The following is a 19,672-nucleotide window of genomic DNA, read 5'->3' on the forward strand; positions in this document are numbered from 1 at the left end:
TCAGTATTTTCCTATTATTACTTTTCACCCTTGAAATTCTCCCCCTTCAGAGAAAATCTGAAATCATCATTGCTGGATGGTATCGTTCAGAGCCAACACAAGCTTTGGGAGCGAATGTAGAAAAAATATTTTTTGTAAAGAGACACAGTTTGTATACTAAAACTGATAAACCATTAAAATTATAAGTGATATATAAAAGACAAATCTCGCGGGGGCTCCCGCCCCTCGTAACTCCTGTCTTCTTTCTGGCATTGCTACGCTTCGTGTTTTGATAATGGAATAGAGTGTGCCTGATCTAATTTTCAGTTTACAATGTCAACAGCAGGAATTATTTTATTCGAAATCCATTAGCAATGGTTATCTTCTTTACTTCTTATTACAGAAGGAAAGTACAATGATTTCGCAAGAAATGCTTAATTAAATTGACAATTTAATGTTTACATTTTGTCTTATCTGCGTTGGAACGCAACTTCCGCTGGCTGTCAAAAATCCCCTTGCGGTGCTACTGAAAGAATTCCAACGTTGATCTTTATTACAGAAATAACGTTGAAATATCAGTTATTAAATATTAAAATTCTCACCGAAGCTACTTAACGTTTCTGAGTAAAAACCCTTTAAATATTAACTCATCTCATTTAATTAATGAGTAATCTATTTCTAACAAATTTGTTCTGAACTATGTAGCATAACATCCTAGGAATACTTCAGCATGCTGTCGATGTTCCCTGGTTGCTCAAGGTCTGCTGAGAAAAGTATGCGGTGACCACTCCCTTTTAATTATAAAATTTGTAAGTTATGTGAGTTTTATAGTAAAAGATGGTGATGTATAATAAAATGAAACTTAATATTGTATCATAAGTGTCTTCCTAGTATGTACAATTTACTCTAAAAATGAAGTATTTTTAAAAATTAGTTCTCAATCGTGGTGATGAGTTCGAGATTCTCCTTTAAGCCGCATTCCACAGACTACATCCCGTTTTTCGTGTCGACGAGAATAATGTAGCAAAGTGGTGTGTGTGAAACTGTGAAACATGTTTAAGTTTTATATATTTCCCCTAGCGAAGAAGGGTTTCGAAGGAACTTAACCCCTAATAACAATGGAAGTAAGTATGTTTTAGTACAAATGGATGTGAATGTGGTCATGTCGATTTACTGTGGAATGCAAATCGGTGGAGCTTGTGTAGGAATGTGGGACTACAAGATGGCGACTGTGAGATTTGCCAATTTGGTATTCAGTGAGAGATGCTGTTTTTCCCATCTGTTGCTAGTTATTCGTTATATTATCACAGTGAATATGGTGAAAAGGTTAATTCGAGTAATGTTATGTTTGCAAATGATTTATTTGTAAAGTCTGAGTGTGAAAATTGTGTGATACTGGATGCATCTCCATGTCAGGTATCAGTGTTGTGTTTAATGTGAAGATTTGCAAGGATTTGTCGATGATATCAAGTACACAAGTGAATTAGGGCATTTATTATAGTTACCACAAAGCGAATGGGAGTATTTACTACTACAGCATGAAATTATAGAATACAAATAATGTTGTGTTGGAACAGATCGTTAGGTACACCTTTGTACATTTCTATTCAAGACAAGTAAACTCAATAGCATGGATTAAAATTAATTTTCCGGCAGTCTTCTTTTGTTATTCTGATAGAGGACTTTACAAACGAAGTTAGGGAAGTAGTATTGATGAGCTGTCGATGCAGGTATTTCTGTTTGTGTTGACATTTCTACAATATGACACACTTTTCGTTCCGCTTTTGTGTGGGGCTTGACAGATGACATCAGTTGAATAATCTGTTTGTAAAGTCTTCAGAGTAAAAATCACGTGATACAGAATGTATTCCCATGTGAAGTACCAGTGTTGTGTACGACAATTAAGATTTCTAATAAAAAATTGTCAATAACAACAACAAGACAAGGGAGCTGGGATGTAATAATTAAGAAAGTTAGTACGGTGGTTGTTCACTAATACTCAGAGACTCGCTTATGTTTGCGGCCGTGAATGAATGCAGAATTTAGCTTCAAATGTCGACAAATTCTGCTAATCCGTTATAAATTGGTAAATTTGCTAGAAATAAGCTTTTTAAAGTACGGTACAGATAACAAATGTTACACTTCAGTAGATTTAAATTAAACTAGCTACATCTATTTTATCTTTGTGTTACACTTTTTTATTTTTCCTTCGGAAAATTGACAAAAGCGGTAGGACTTCTGGTGTCACTGCAGGGATCATACTCTCAAGTACTTATCGTTACAGTACGGTACCATTGAATACCGTACAATAGTATATTGCCGACTTCTCGAGTTTTTTTTTTTTTTCTACTGGTGTCTTAAGAATAAATTGGCCGATTTAAATATTATTTACAGTAACATAAACAAACTTGGGTTTCCTATCTAACTTTATTTAATGAATTCCAGAACTATTTCTAAAAAAAATATATCGATGACCAGGCATCTTTGTGCCCTTACATACGATCCATCTTTCGCTGTATGTGTTAGTTAATACAAGCAAACAAATCACTGTTATTGTATCGTCGTGAGGGACAGTCCAGAATTGTGCAACCTGTATATGTTGCATTATTGACCACCCATAAAATTTTCGTTTTCTTCGGGGCTAAATGTACGGCAGTTCGGGTAAAGGGGGCATGTTTAGTACAAGGGGTCCAGCAGCACGTAAAAAACACAAAATTTACAGGAGAAATGAGTGATGCAAGTACTTAGACGTAACAACGTAACCAAATCTAACCTAACCTAACATAAACTAACGTAAGCTAACCTGAACTAACGTAAACTAACGTGATATTAGTAGAAATAAGCGAAATTCTATCATTTTTTGGAAAATTATGCGGGACTCCTATACTAATATAACATAAACTAAACTATCCTAACGTAATTTAAACTAGCCTAACCTAACTTAAACTAACCAACCCTACCCTAAACTAACCGAATGTGAACAGAAATTACCAAAATTGTAACATTTTTTAGAGAAAACAGCTGGACCCCTTCTGCTAAACATAGGCCGGGTAAAGTTCCTTAGTTGGTATATTCCCTAAGTTAACCAAACTTAACAGTTACCTGACTAGTGCCGCAGTGATAATTGAATCGTATTTCTGAAATAAAATCGCCAGTACTAAAAGCAAAGCGGAAAGAAAAGTGTAAAAGAGCAAGGAATTAATTCCAAGTCGTGCAGTGTACAAAGTTGTAACACGACCATGACAATCCTTCGTACTTTCATTTTCATTAGTCCTCCAAAAGTATAATTATTACCACTATTTCAACGCTTAAATAAGCGATTTCTACGTATACACGTTGAAAATAAAACATAAAAAAATGTTAATATCAGACCCTTACGAGTGACTTATAACAAAACACATCATACTAGTATTATCACGCAGACAATAATGAATACATTATATGTCAACATTATGTCAGCAACTAATCACAATACATAAAACAATGAATCATTACAAAAACTTGATAGAGTTATCAATTTGGTGTAACCAAAACAAAACACTTCTGTATATCGAAGTATGTGTTAACTGGGGTCAATACATTCGTAGTGTACTGGGGGAACTAGCACACATGATGAATAGACATAGTGTAATGCATTTTTGAGACAGTCAGGTATCATCAAGACTGAATTTCAGACTCAGGGAAGTAATAATAATCAGTACTCAGAATAAACGAAAAACTAGCATTAGAAACCGCAGTAATTTCCTTTTCCAACTCTTTAAACGGTGACGATCATAAACAAAAATTAATCGTTGTGTTGAATGACACAAGCAAGTTGATGAAAGACAAACTATTAAGATTATACGTAGTATGAAGTAGAAATTATATTAGTCTAGAATATTGACGGGGCAAACCCCTCCCCCTCCAAAAAAAAACCCTAAGTGATAGTATCATTAGTATTCTATTTATTTATCTTTTACTATATGAAATTATGAATTCCACAGTGCATAGTAGTGACACTAACTATCGTAACTTTTCTTGCAGAATATGCCTACTACGGAACTAGAAGGGTAAATTTTAAATACGTTCGCATATCACAAAGTTTGTAGGATCTGTCTAGTGCAGTAGTTTCCCAACCCGGAGGGGGGTGACGAGCGAGCAAGGGGGGCACAAGCTGTACACAGAAATAAAATGAAAATACAAATACGTATTGTCATGGATAGGAAGAGGGGAGGAAGACAGGTAAACAAGGTTGGGAACTGTTTAGCTTAGCTTAGGGGCTTACAAAATAATAATTAATGCATGTATATAGAAAAATGCAAAACTGAGACCAGGAAAACAGATTTTTTATAATTTGTCGTATTATATCCAGCTTGTGTATTCAAAGATGTAAAGTTCCATGTTTTTTTACAGTCAGAATAATCGTATTGTTAATTGATATTGCGCTAATTAACAAGAAATTCCGGCAAGCTGGTGGTGAACGTTGCGAAGGATTTGAAAGTACTTCCACCTTTGATACACTCTTAGTGCTCAGGGGATATTTAAGCTTCAGATTAACAATATTTGCTGATAGATGTTATAGGATACATAATCCATTTCGTGCATCAGATCAGTTGCTTTTTTGACTATTTGTGGAATGTTGTTTAGTTTTATAATCACGTGTAAGTTTGGAGTTCCATGTTCCTTTTGAGCACACAAGGTGTATGAGATTTTCTTATTGCTGTTTGTAATTATGAGCATGTAGTAGAGATACTATTACTCCTTCACTCTTCTACTTGTTTCATTTATCAGAATATTCGAAAATTAATAAAATTGAAGATATACAGCTTGTTTTTCTGATATTTAGAGGGACAGTTAATTTGGCTCAGTACCGTAATAGGTTATTTACCGTTGGTTCGTAGGTTGATTTCAGGGACCGGTGGAATTTCTCGAATTAGCTTTTCCCTTTCTTCGCCATTCTAGCAATTGTTACCAAACTATCATGTAAGATCAACCCTCACGTGGGCCGTTCCCTACCATACTACCTCGCTTCCAAAAGAGCTTAATTATAGGATTATGGAAACGCCCCTGGGTTAGGCTTAATGAAGTTGAATGAAGTTTAAATTAGAATACATCAAGAACAAAACATTCACGTGAGCACACTTACTCGTATAATTCCCAGTATTTCGCCATCGTCCACTTTCGTTTCGTGTCATCTCGTTTATCCTATGGACCTTTTATTTAAGTTAAAGTTAAATAAAACCGTATGATTTTAGCATATTCAGCTCCATTGACATGTAGAAAAGTAACTAAAGAGACACCCTTAGATATATTATGAAGAGGGTGGGAAAGGAATATAAAGCAGGGTGTTGTGAGAGATGGATAACAAACAATCGTAATGTGAAATGACGTCTGCATTATCTCTTACTGCACCCAATATTCTAAACCGTTTCAGTAGTCCTAAACTATCTTTATCAATAGTGTTTGCGTAATTTACAGTCAGATCATTTGTTTCTGAGAATATAATCTTGTCTGAGCAGGCAAGTAGTTGAAAACTGGTGTCAAAAATTCGTAATAACTAATTCTTTGCCCTTAACTCTTCCAATGAAAAGTTTATTCCTGTGAAGCGCTAGATACGTAAGCTCCATTTCTTGAGAAAACTACGATGTAGTGCAAATCTTCAAAATTGTACTGCACGATGTTCTTGAATAGTTTCACTTGCATATAGATTTAAATTTGTAAATATTAAGAAATGAAAACCTCTTCAATTGGTCAGTACTGGTTTTATTGTTCTAGTGTAATTCGCAAATTCATGTGAAAGTGTACAGTACGTTTTTAGAAGCGTTGTGCGTCGTCGTAGTTGTTCGTATATGTGCAAAACACTGAAATTTTGCACTGTCGGCAGGAGAACATGGCGTGACATGCTCACATGCTCTGTGATACCACAAGGTTAAGTGTTGACAACACAATGCAAAGTTTTTTTTTTTTTTTCAAATGGGACTACGTCAGATTATTACATATTTCAAATCTTATGTTAAACAAAAACTGATTATGTTACACTTATTATCCAGTGTTGCAAACCAAGGATACTGAATAAGATGTCACAAACATCCAAATTTTGGTGGTCTCTACAGCTCAAATAACACAAATGAGACAGACGGGGCGATACACATCCAAAGATAATGATGTGAATGAATATAAACACTGTTACAAGGGATTAAAATTTGACCTTTTCAAATGCCTTTATTTCGAAAAATTGCCAAGACAAGTATCTCATTTAATTACACAGATGATTTTCAATAAATGAGAAGATCACAATGCAGTTTACAGTAATTTGATACCTCAAACCGTGCTGGAGATAGAGTCAAAGCTGTTCAAGTTTACAACACTGCTTAAAAGTCTGTATTTCGAGAAGTTATTGCAATTATACATACCAAAAAGGTATTGTTGTAATCAAAAGTTGTTTTAAAAATTCCCACAAATACACCATTTTAAGTAATGTATTACATTTTACATTTTTTTTTTCATATATCCCAAATGGTTTGAGATATTAAATTGCTGTATAGAGCATTAGGAGCTTTATGTCTATTGGACACCATCTACGAAATTGGATGTAATGTTTACCAAGGCAATTTTTCAAACTTTTTATTCGAAATACGTCATATGGCGACCATGGTATTCAACACTATGGTACTATAGATGTGTAACTTTTGCAAGGCATAAAATCCTTTAAAAGTTTGTTAGTTTTCGAAGTTCATGGTACTGTGGCAGTCTTAGTTTCCAACACTGAATAATAAATATAATATTGTAAGTTTTCGTTTTATATATAGATTTGAAATATGTAATAACGTGACGTAGTGCCATTTGAAAAAATAAAAAAAACTTAATGTTGTGTTGGAAACGGTATTTACCTTGTGATATCACAGAGTATGTCAAACAATGTCCCCCTGCCGATATTTGGATGGCTCAAAATTTCAGTGTTTCTTTGTTTATTAGTTTAAAAGTTAAAAGGGTGTACCAAGTTAAATGGTCTACCCCGTTTCTGTGTTCATAATTAAAGAGCTCACGTGTCAATTTCTTCACAGGAATTCATTTTTTATTAGAAGTAATTCGAGTGCAAGATGACATTCTGAGAAGGGAAATGATCTACAGGTAAGTTATCCATACTTTATTGACGAATATAGCAAGGACAATAGGAACTGTTTAAAGTATTGGACGCAGTAAGTGACAAAACTTATTTTATCATTATCGTAAACATGCGTCATTTTCCCTCGTTGAACAAGTAACCAATGAATGTAGTTGAATTTAGTTTGAACATGTTATTCAGTGACGATATTTTATTTATAATACAGAGGGGTTTTTTCTTTCTTTTTCCAGTAGGCCTATAGAGTGTGTTGTTAGAGAAGTAACTTAAAAATCAAATACGGTAGAATTGAATTACATGTGTCCTTAGCACCTAACTCGAATTCGGATCTAGATATAATCATTTTCTTAATAATTCTCGTTTATCATTCTCAGTATAAATACAAATGAACATTGTTTGAACATAATTTACGTAATTTTTGTAAATACTCTGTTTATTAATTGAAAAGGCATTGCTATCAATTACAAGAATTGAATGCATTTCATTTGCATTAGAAAATAGTAGCTGTCCCAGTGTATGAATCAGTTTAGCTACAACTAACCGTCACTTATGATGTACTCCGGGAATCCTAAAAGGATTATTATATTCGTAGTATTATTTCGGCAACCAATGGTCCTTTTCCTCCTACACAAAACACCTAAATCGGCAATAAGTTATTAAGGTGTTAGAGATCACTACACATATTATCTCACGAGTTAATGGTACCAAAATAAATAAATAAATAAATATATAAACCTACTATGAGTTACTCTTTACACTTGTTTAATTGAACTTTAAATGTTTCAGTTTACTTCATTTCCGTTGCCTCCGCCTTCGTCTTTAACCCATAGAAAAATTGGATCAGCATATACAAATCGACTTATGTACCAGGGTGGATTGATTTAAATCATTTGATTTTTTTAAATAAAAATCGTTGATTAAGTCAAATTCCGAAATAAATTAATTTAAAGTAAAAATAACTAAAATCCAGTTTCTGTTTTGTTTCGATTATGGAAGATAATAATCGTAATACAGTGAGACGCAAATGTATGTACAGCACAGTATGAAAACGAGTGTCATGCAGAGGATGATTAGGGAAAATCTCGTTTTGAACGGGTGCTTTCTTCGTAACATAGGGTTTTAAATCATTAACTATTCCACCGGGGAAATCACCATCGACATTTAAGACGAAAATTCTTTTGTGAGCGCGTCTGTTTATTCCCAGATAATAAGGGCGTATTTAGAGGGACCCGATACCCTCTCCGAAACGTATTTTATATATGTTTCGTGCAGTAGGCTAGTTCCGATCTTTTAAAAATATGCCCGTGTAAAATATCAGTAACTTTTGTGAAAAGAAAAGTATGTTGATAAACGTTGCTGTATTTTTTCCTTAATGCTTAAGAAACATTGTTTGCGATTGAAATAGATTAACGATTGTGGATTAATTCAAACTTCAACCCCAATACTTTCACTTAAATGGCATAATTAACATTTAATACTAATTCCTAATGGCTTTTCTTCAGTACGCGACGTGTATTATACGAGAAGAAAGGTTTGGTTTAAATGAAGAAATCAACAAAAATCATTTTAAAAAATCATACTTTTTCCCACCCTGTTATGTACAAATAAAATTTAAAAAGAAAATAATGCGCTACCTATACACACACACAGTCATAAGTTTGTGTTTCTGAATTTAAACTAAATCCCAGTTCTTGTGTGAAGGTTTTCTTAGCCTAAATGAAGTTGTATGTTTTGTGTGGAGAAAGGTCTAAGTTGAATAAAATGTAAACATATTTGCGAAACCGAAACTCTTTGTTACTGTCTTACTGTTGAACGTAACAATATTGGTTGCCAAAATTATACTAGAAATATGTAATGATCCTTTTTAGATTACCAGGGTACATTGTAGGTTAATGCCAGATTGTAGAATCAGGCTAAAGCTGTGTTATAGTTTAGCCAAAGTTTGTTTATGTTATGACGACCTTTTTTAACACAGAAGTTTCTACCTTGGTTTTAGACTTCCTAACTATGCCTGGGAAGGCTTATAAAACGGCTATGCCCGTCCGATTGTCTCTTTGTTAACAGGTATTGAGTAAAACCCATAACTGATAGCAAGAAATGATTTTTTTTAAATATGAATTCAGCGTAAGAGAGTAATTCAAATCTCGGCCCTTATTCCTCTGTTAAAACAACCGTGAAATGTTACAAATCCGGTTTTCGGTTTTAATATTGTTCACCATATAGGCCTACTAAAACAGTAAAAGAATGAGAGAAACAGTTTTTTGATATGAATTTACTATCTCAAGGACAGATCCAGTTTCCATCAGTATCATACTGTTGAAACCGGAAGTGGTTAAAATCCATTGCGAATTCCGGTTTCAATGTTCATTCCATAGAACAAAGCGCTAATAGATAGCGATAGGTTGTTAAATATGAATTTACTGTCTTAAGAAGAGGGTTCAGTCTTATCTTTGAAACCGAATTTTGTAAATATATTTTTCTTCCAATGTTACTATTGAATTTTTACTGAGCAAAAACTGTAAGCGATAGCAAGAAATTCTTCTTTGATACTGCTTCAGCGTCTCAAGAGTAGGCTCCATTTCTTCCCTTCTATGTCAACTAAAACCGGAACCAATAAATCTATCACTTCTAATCAGAAAATTTGACTTCTATAGGTTGGAAGTTTACCATGATTTGATAAATGTGAAACGAAACTCGTTGTTTCAATCTTGTAGAAGTCGAATACATAAAAAAATATAATTGTTTGAAGCAAATAGTCTACTAAAGATTAGTTTATCAAGACATGAATGTGAAAGTTGCTTCTGCAGATATAATGCATGAGCCTGCAGACTTGACGAAGGCTTTCTTTTCTACGAATTACATACATAATCACAGAACGGTAATATGCTTTGTCGAGTAGGGCATGAGCCAATGGTAAAAATTATCATAGGAAATTGTGCTATTAAACTGTCTAAAGCACTGTTTCTCTTTAGAAACTTGAGTCGCATGTAGTGTATTATGCGATGATTCAGATTTGTAATTAATACTTGTAAAAATAGTTTTTATTTATTTATTTATTTATTTATTTATTTTTGTAATTATTTTTCCGGAGTATTGTAATGGAGGGGGTCATTCCATGTTAAATCATCAAATGATTAGGAGCATAACTATCTCGCGGTTGCTACAACCTGGAAAGTCAGTTTTTTTTTCTTTTTTAGTCAGGGAAAATCAGGAAAGAGTCCTTGGTCGTGGAAAAGTCAGTGAATTGTTTCAGAAAAAAATGAAAAAAAAAATACTTTTTCCGTGATTGTTGTAGAATTTTCTTTTAAATCATAGAAATTCATCTGGTAAGGAATTTTCTTTTAAAAAAAATGTACATTTCCATATTTGGATTCTCAGTTGAAACCAACGTTCACATGTGGTGAAATTGCTTTTTCTTGTGAAGATCGAACTCATAAGATTTTCTTGTGAGTCTTTGTTCTTTAAAGCACAGCAGACCGTCTCTTGTAGACCTTGACAGTTAAGAAGGAGAAACTTGAATTTCTGCATGAGTGTCATAGTGTGTTATTCTCAGTGATAAGAAAACTGTAATGAAGAAGTTCTCTAAGGCACAAGGCCATAAGAGTTTTGTTATCTTTGAGTCCTGATGTTATCTAGAGATCCCCTGTGACTGGAAAGAAAAGTTTTTCCCTACTTCTCCAAATGATTCACAGTCCCAACTCCTTGGTGTAGTAGTTGAAAATTCCAAAAAAGAGTACTCCTTTCTCTGTAATCTGGAAGTAAAGAAACTGTCGGAAATCTTTCAGTCTTGCGGTGAAGAAGGACTTTGTATTTCCGTCAGAAACTTGGAACCCACTCATAGACAAGAAGTATTTCAAACAGTTGTGGAATGTAAAGATCTGCATGCCTTCCTTACACGGCAACACAACTGTCGAAGGTGTTTTGTCAATAAATAATAAATAAATAAGTAAATAGTAGAGAACATGCTGGAGAAAACAGTTGTGTTATAGAGTCAGGTGCGCGACAGTGCCTTAGAAGCAAGTGAAGTTCAGAATGTTGAGATCTCAAAGAAGATGCTGGGTTATGTTTCAAATGCACGGAGAGCTATCAATGATATCTGGACTAGAGAAAGGTAGAGAGGAATGAACAAGAACAGAAGAAAGCAGCGAACAGGACATTAGATGCAGGGCTCAACGAGTTAGAAGAAGAAAGTAAACGTGTACGTTAAGAGAATAAGGAAAAATAATGTGTAAGCGATGCAGAAATTATAGAGGTGAAGAAGGAAAAAAAGCTTCACTGTATTGAAAACAATGGTGCTGATGAAAACTTTGCAAAGATCGTGAACACGATTGTGTTAAACATTTATTCATTCTTGCATATTACGGTATTGTGATATTTGTTGCTTTCCTCATTATAAGGAAAATGTTATTAATATGGAGTATGTAATGAATATATATAACAATTATGTTGAATAGGTAATGAATATGTATAATAATAATAATCAGTCAATCATCATATCAAAGGAAAATTGCCACGTTGAGGAAAGGAGGCTGTAGAGAGATGAGGAGACCGATTCCATAGAAATTTTTTGTAGTCAGGGAATTTCTGTGGAGAATGTGAAAAGTCAGGGAATCTTTTTGTTCATAGCCTGTAGGAACCCTGTCTCAGATCATGACGAAAAAAATCTCGAATATACCCAGGGACGTTAAAATCCAAACGAAAATGACTCACATAGCCCTCCCTCCCCCCAAAAAATGAAAAAAATGAGGTCAAGAGCACGAAATGTTGAGTACTTCAAAACTTTTTTTTTTTGGTTCCTTCGAGAACTAACGGACGTAGAGAAATTTTTTAGGGATCATTAGAAAGTTGTACTGAAAAATGTATTGAACCAAGTGTTCATGCTACACGGAAAATGAGTAAAAATGGCCGTTGACAACAACTTTGGAGGAAACCTTGGCATATGTAGTTGAAGATACGAGTGTGGTTTTTGACATAGTGAAGCACCTCCTGATAAGTGATTTACTGTGCCAAAAGCCAGGTTGATACCATAATGCAGACACAGAATTTTGAAGTGCGGAAAATGAAACTTGGCCAAAATTGGTCATGTTGACAGACACCCCGTAATTTTACTGTCTTGTATATGTAACTCACTCTTTCCGCTCTCTAACGACTCCTCTACCACTTCTGTATGTCGGTTAGTTCACGCGGGGAAAAATTTTTGATGCATTTCTTGCCCTTGACTTGTCTTTCATGTTTTGGGAAAGGGAAACCTATATGAGAGAAAGAATTTTCATTTGGGATTTCAACTTCCCTTCTCATGGGGCACTTTTTTGTGATCTGAGATGGTCATGCTATCAAATTCTTGCTCTGTTTGGTGATGGCCCGGAGAGAAAGGTTAAGTTCCTTGGATTTTTAAAAGAATGAAATTGCATTTTTATGACAAAGAAAAAGTACTTTAAAAAAAAGGGTCAAATTTTATAATCAAGCCATCATGGTAGAACCTCAAAGTAAAGTAATTTAAGATTTGTTGTGAACAAACACCGTGTGTGGGTTTCTCGGAGTTGTTCTGTTTGCTGCATTTTCTTCATTTATTACCCGTATTCCTCAGTCTCTGTGCATAATCATGGGATGTTAAGAGGCTCCATCACGGCGAAATTAAAATATCGCTAATTTTACAGTAATTATGTGATATATTCAAATAGATAAAAGTTAATCGAAATGTGGAACAAGAGCGCCCTAGACAGTATTACTTTACATGAGATAGCGTTATCACGACTTACTTATCTGCTTTCGATTTTCAGCTATTTATAAAACCGACATTTGTTTTCGCGTTTTTAAATGGCTGCAAACTGAAAGCTACTAGGTAACTCGTGATAACTATACCTCATGCAAAATAATATTGTCTAGGGCGCTCTTATTCCACATTTTGATGATCTTTTATCTATTTGTAGATATTACATAATTACTGTAAAATTAGCGGTATTTTAATTTCGCAGTGATTAGGCCTCGTAAGTAACTAATAATCTTAAAGAGCAATCCATAAATATACTATTTATTATACTTTAAATTATTAACATGAATTTGTTTCATACTTCTTATTAGTTTTCGTGTCGAGATATCTCAAAAGAGTTATCAGCTCAGTTTCGCTTCGATATACTACTTATTTATCGTCACGTATTTTGAGCTTTGTATGTAGTATTTTCAGGAAGATAAATACATTTATATCTGTCAACACCTCAAGAGAACTTAGGTTTCATCGAATATATACGTATAAGATAGTCGAGTATACGTAAGATAGTCGTAAAATGTAGTGAATCTTTTGGACAGGAGATGGCGTTAGTGTCTCAGATCTCAAAAGTATATGAGTCGCAGCGAGTAAAGTCTAACAACGTTTGACAGCTGATAATTGAAGCTAGTAGATGTGCAGTTGGAATTATTATAATTAGACGTAAAATGAGTGAACTTTCCACAGGCCTGTGAATAAATTTGTGCAGTTTACGTATAGACAAGATATGTTACCAAAAGGTGGTCCAGTCGTTTTCGTTCTGGAAATTTCGATGTTTAGTAAACTAATCTTCTCGCAGTGAGCGACCAAGCTCACTAAAAGTGATACTCTGATGAAAGTCGAGGAAGACCGGCATATAAGTAGCCATGACATAGCCATTGATGCAAAACATCCATCATCTTAAACCATTTGGAGAAAGGTGACTACAAAAAGAAGCTCGATGTTTGAGTGCTACATGATCTGACTTAAAAGCATTTACTCTGTAGTGCGAATCCATACTGAAACGTAACAGACTCGAGCCTTTTCTGAAGCGGTTGATCACGAGTAACGAAAAGTGAATAACCTACAACGATGTGCGAAAAAGATCGTGGTCGAAACCAGAAGAAATTCTGCAGTCTGTTGTAAAGCTTACACTGATGCTTGGAAGGTTACATTGTACGTTTGGTGGTATTGGAAAAGCAACGTGCATCACGAGCTGCTGCCACCGGGAGAACGATAGACTCGGACCTGTACTGTCGACAAGTACCACGACTGCATTTAGCAGTTTAAAAAAAAAAAAAGGCTGAAGCTGTCCAATAGAATTGATGCCGTATAACGCTCGATCATCGCATTGATCTTTAACGACTCGACGACAGAAATTGAGAGAACTTGGCTGGGAGTTTCTTTTTTAATTCATCCATCGTATAGCCCGTATCTAGCACCATCAAACTGTCACTGTTCCAATTTTTGCAGCACTCCCTGAATGACGTTAAGTTAGTGTTTAAAGATGTGTGTGTCACATATACCAGAAGTTCTTGTGGATAAATAATAAGGAAAAAGAGTAAGCAAATATTCCGTGTGGAGCTTCGTCTGTACGGATTAGAAACATTGATACCGGTAATACAGAAAAACGATTAAAAAAAAAGGGGGGGATAAGAGAAAATTAGCAGGCAAGACAACCAAAAAGCACCTAGGAGGTGTTGTAATAAGTAAAGGAGATTGAGGCAGTGTTAGAGATCATTAAATGCAGAAGGAAGTAGTTTAGCGTTAAGGGAAAATGTATTCGAGACTTAATAAAAAAATGATGAAAACGGAGATCGGAATTGATGGTATTGAGGAGGATAAAAGCAAAGAGAGTAGATGGTAGTTGTGAACATGAAAACTTTAAATTTGCGGAGAGTCATCTGTTGGTGATTCAGAATACTTACGGCAATGAGTACTCCATTAAACACACAGTAATCAATCAATCATTAATGAACAATTACCTTCTTTCCTTTATTTGTCGCCTTTAGTGTTGGGAGATGTGGTTCCGTTTCTCGTGGAAGTAAGATCCACTTTAATCTGTACGTGTGTCTCATCTAGTTACGATGCTGAGAAGGATTTTTTTTTTTTTAAATCCTAGAACACTGGAAATCTGAAGAATGAGGCATTTAAATTATTATTTAGAGATATTCAAATCGCTTCATCGGTTAAACGAAATACAATAATGAATACTTGCTGCGACACGGGCGGGTTTGACTGCTGGAACCTCGTCCTTGACATCATCACTGCCTCAGCTGGGAAGAAATTCATACACGTTTAGTTCGTTCATCACTCATACTTCTACTAACACGGGGATGTTGGTGAATGGAATTTTAATTGCGTTTTCTATAGGACGATTCGGTGGTATATGTAAGTACAGCTTTTCCCCTGTTCAGCTTTTGTACTTATTGTTTCGTGTTGATAACAGTGGGTACTTCCCAGAAGAAAGAAAAAGATCGAAAAAATTGTTTCTACATGTAAAAATTTGAGTGCATACCAAATAAGTATGATACAGTAATGCATTAAGACCAATGTTATTCGATTGCATGGGTATGTAGTATCGCAGTTCATTTACTTAATGTTCAACAATAGAGGAAAGCGGGAATGAAATTGCGTAACATGATCATAACAACCTATAAGTGCTTGAAAATCTTGCCGTCTTTTCTTGTTTTCAAGATCAGTGATGACCACTGTGGTAATAAACACAGTATGAACACACAAAGATAAATTGCCTATAGCGTAGCTGTTTTGTTTGCTTGTTGAATATTATCGTTCCTTTTCAGATGGAGGCTATATGAGACATGAACCTACAGAAAATGGGACCCGAACCATGTAATGCGTTGTTCTTCTCACTGGGTATCGAATGTGGAACCACATGCATCAATAGCGCTCACGCTAGCCATTAATAGGTGAGGGTGGGATAGCTGTAAAGTCATTAAGGGGAGAGCTGATAATTAACACACACACATTACCTTAATACAACTTCTCCACATGTCTGTTACTATTCTGAGAACATTTTTTCAAACGTTCTGTCGTCCCTTTTAAATTCTCTTCAGTATTGAAGATCAGAGCAGTCAATGTAGTGGTATTGTTTTCTCTGATTTTGACGCGCTATAGTAGTTTCCATAATTTTCCCACACAAGGTCAACGAGTTGAGACCCGGTGCACATGTTGTGTATTCCGCAAGTACACTTCTTATCAATTCATAATCTAGGGAAGAGGTCGTCTTGCCAGTTGCACAGGATTTCCGTAATGAGGTAATGCTTCATCATGCACAAACTGCTGATTACATCAAGTGGTGGTAAGCTCTGTTATACCGAGAAGAATGGGCCATTAACGTGAACATCCGATGAATCATACGATACTACCACTTTTGAACAGCTCTGCAGGTTCCTGTATGTAATACAGTCGATGATTTATTCTATTTGTTACCTTCCCAACAACAAAGTTCATCACTTCAAACAATATCACTCTCTCTTGAATTGGGACAAAGAAGAAACATCCTTAAATTTGAATATTCGGTCGTGGCCGTCCACCGTTAGATGATTTGAAATTGCAGCTTACATACATGGAATTTTTTGCTTTAAAAATGTTCTGCACCGTTCTTCGGTGCTGATGCTGGTGCAGATAACTTATTGCGTAAGACGCTTAAAATTTGGCAAGCATTGCAGTTCCGATTTCAACACTTATCGGCGACCTGCCCCAATGCTGCTTGTCGTGAACCGGCCGTTTTAGCAATTGAAGAACAAAATCCAACTGCATAACTTTCTGTGCCTTGACTAGCTTCTTCATTCATTAATATCCATCCATACATAAACTCAATATCACAGTCTAAATCTTCTTAATCTAAATCTTAGTAATCTTAACAGATTCATCTATCTTCAAAAACTACATCTTATTTCTGACTCCTATTCACTACTAACTCACATACTAACTCCTATTCACTTAGCACTGTCAGTGTCACATTAATAACCACTTACTGCTACATTTAAATCGCAACACTTCTTCTCCCTTTACAACATCAGAACCACAACAATAACGAACATACAAGCTAACATCTAAGAATAAGATTCATTTTCTACCATTCCTCGGATTTATTTCTTTTCTTTCTTTCATACCATCTTTCCATGAGAAAGTCAATCTGCGCCTGCACGTGCTTTTGCTTTTCAGTTAGCCGTAGAATAATTTCATCTCGCACTCGCAGCTGTTTGGGTTTCGAGGTATCCCTCTGCGCTTCATTACCCTCCTATCTGATGTTCCGTAGATTGATAGATGTCATTCTATCAGGTTTTCCCTTTCGTGTGTTAAACCAATTTGACCAAACACATTTGAATGTTTTGGATCAAGTATCTGGCTTGTCATCAATTATGCCCATGGCTATGAAATTATCCAGCTTTCCTTATGTGTGATTCGATATAGATGTTTGTTGACTTTCCTCTATAGACTCATTTGTAGTTTTCCTCATTTTTTGCTTATACACGGGTTTCTTCTTGTTTGCCTGATTACAAAATAATAAGTCATACATTCTCTCGTCTGAATCCTTAGCAGATAACGATTTTGTTGCCCTCCATCCCATAAGGCATCTAATTGTATTATATTTGCCAAATTTATCAATTCTTCCTGTTCCCCCCGTGTTCCTGCTTGTTCCTGTGACTGCCCGCTCCTACCAACGCTTGTTTATATTTTGGTGAATTGAAGGCATTGTAACGGTATGCTAAGCGAAGTGATTCATCCTTGCACATTTCAGACCCTGTTTTCCCCAGGCTGGACAAGCTCCTTTCTTGTGCTGTAATTTACAGTAAACACAACGAGCAGGTGATTTCGGTGAGCTTCTTGATGATAATGAACTGGAACTGGGAACCTGTCTTTTAGTAACTTTAGAGAATCGATTCCTTGAAGATTGCACAGTATTGATGCCACTTGCAGTGCTAGGCTTGCATAGTTGCAATTGCTGTTCAATATTTTCCATATTCAATGCAATTTCCGTATCTTTTTGAAAAGTTAACTCTTTTGTGTTCAACAACTTACGTCGAATCGATTCACTTGCTACGCCTAATACAAACTAGTCTCGCAAATTTTCTTCCAGAAAACAGATGTATTCACAATAAGCTGATTGCTTTTTCAGTTCAAGAACAAAATTAGTGATGGATTGATAAGGCTTTTGCTTCAACGTATGAAACTGGTACCTTTCTGAAATTATGTTAACTTTAGACGCATAATAAGTTTTCATTTCTTCTTTAATTTCTGCGTATGAATGGTCCGATGGGGAAGCTGGCCAACATATGTTAAAAAGCTGTCCATAAGCGTCTGCACCTATCACTGCAAATAGTGTTGATACCTTTCTTTCTTCTGGAATTTGCAATGCAATGCACAAATGTTCAAACCTGTCTAAATAAGATTGTAGCTGATCAGTTTCTGTATTGAAAGGTGGGAAATTGGGAATTGCTGACATTGTGAAACTTAGATTTTCTTGCAAAATTTGCGCCAATATTGAAATCTTAATTTTAAGCCAATATTAGAAGAATCTTTACTACTAAACAATACACTAACTGAATTCTTCTACCTAGTTATATCATAAATACTGTCACAAAGTTTGGAGTGGCGCTGTAGGCATCCGGAGAGGCAGCCATCTGTGTATAAAGCGGAAGATGCATGTAGTGTGTGTTTGACTGTTCATGACATACGTTGATATTGTACTGAGTTCTGATGGAGTGGGGCGATTACGAAAATCGTGTGGCAGAAATTGCACTACACAAGGTCGGGAAGACAGCAGGTGAGATTTTCAATCTCCTGAAACCCCTACAAATCAGTAAGATTCGTGTATCGCGCCATACAGCGATACACCGAAACTGGAACGGCAGCTGACCGCACAAGGAGTGGCAGACTACAAACGTACGAACCCCGTAGGTCCAGAAAGCAGTCGCAGCAAAGAATTCGAAGAAATCCTGTTCGAGCACAAAGTCTGATGGCTGCTGAGATGAACATCAGCAGAAATTCCATGTGTTTTGTGCTCAGGAGTGACCTACATCTACGGGCGTATAAGAGGCGGACTGGTCACTTTCTGACCCAAACATTAATGTCGCAGAGGGTCCTTAAATCAAAGAGACTGTTGCGGCGTTACCAACAATCTGCACAGAAAGATTCTGCTCACTGCCGAAAAGGTGTTCACAATTGAGCAGGCCTACAACGCCCAAAATGACCATGTGTATGCCACGTCATCTATTGCAACTGCTGAGGCAGCTCCAAGGGTTCAGAGGGCACATTATCCTGCCTCAGTGATGGTTTGGGGGGGAGTGAGCTACTTAGGCACAAACCAGCTGCATTTTTGCGAACAAAGTGTTACAACATCTGCCAAGGTGTACCAGGACACAGTCCTAACACCTATAGTGAAACCACTGTCTGCTACCATGTTCCCTGGAGAAAGGTGGACCTTCCAGCAGGATTCCGCTCCAGGCAACAAAGCGAAAACAACCAAGGAGTGACTGGCACCGAACGTCCCCGACTTTATTTCTACCGCTGATTGGCCTTCTAGCAGCCCGAACCGTAACCCGTTGGACTACAAACTTTGGACAGTCCTTCAGGCAAAGGTCTGCCATAAATGACATCCATTTGTCGACCCGAGCAGTGAACAATTTTTCCATGGACGTGGTGCGTAATGCCATTGACCAGTGGCCGAACAGATTTCGTGCCTGCATCAAGGCCAAGGGGGGACATTTCGAAAAATAATTCGTTCGACAGGTGTACAAAATATCAACGTAAAACCTGACCAAAATAAATTGCCTTGGTGTTAATATTCTCTGTGTTATTCGCATTCAAACTTGTGACAG

At 36.0% G+C, this 19,672-nt stretch overlaps 1 protein-coding gene across 5 annotated transcripts in view; it reads left to right on the plus strand.

Annotated features, from left to right (window-relative positions):
* The first annotated feature begins 509 nt into the window (after positions 1–509).
* Positions 510–19,672, plus strand: part of wts (serine/threonine-protein kinase warts) — a 138,348-nt gene continuing 119,185 nt past the window's right edge. The window contains exons 1-2 of one of the 5 annotated variants that reach the window (XM_081729181.1): positions 823–1,103; positions 7,023–7,089. The gene's annotated coding sequence lies outside the window, so the exon portion shown is untranslated. Of the gene's footprint in view, positions 789–822; positions 1,104–1,167; positions 1,396–7,022; positions 7,090–19,672 lie in introns of those variants that run through there. The other 4 variants (XM_081729183.1, XM_081729178.1, XM_081729182.1 and 1 more) reach the window with 4 other exon arrangements.

Source organism: Thermobia domestica, chromosome 10, assembly GCF_964235325.1.
Source record: "Thermobia domestica chromosome 10, izTheDome1.hap1.1, whole genome shotgun sequence".
Lineage (NCBI taxonomy): Eukaryota > Metazoa > Arthropoda > Insecta > Zygentoma > Lepismatidae > Thermobia > Thermobia domestica.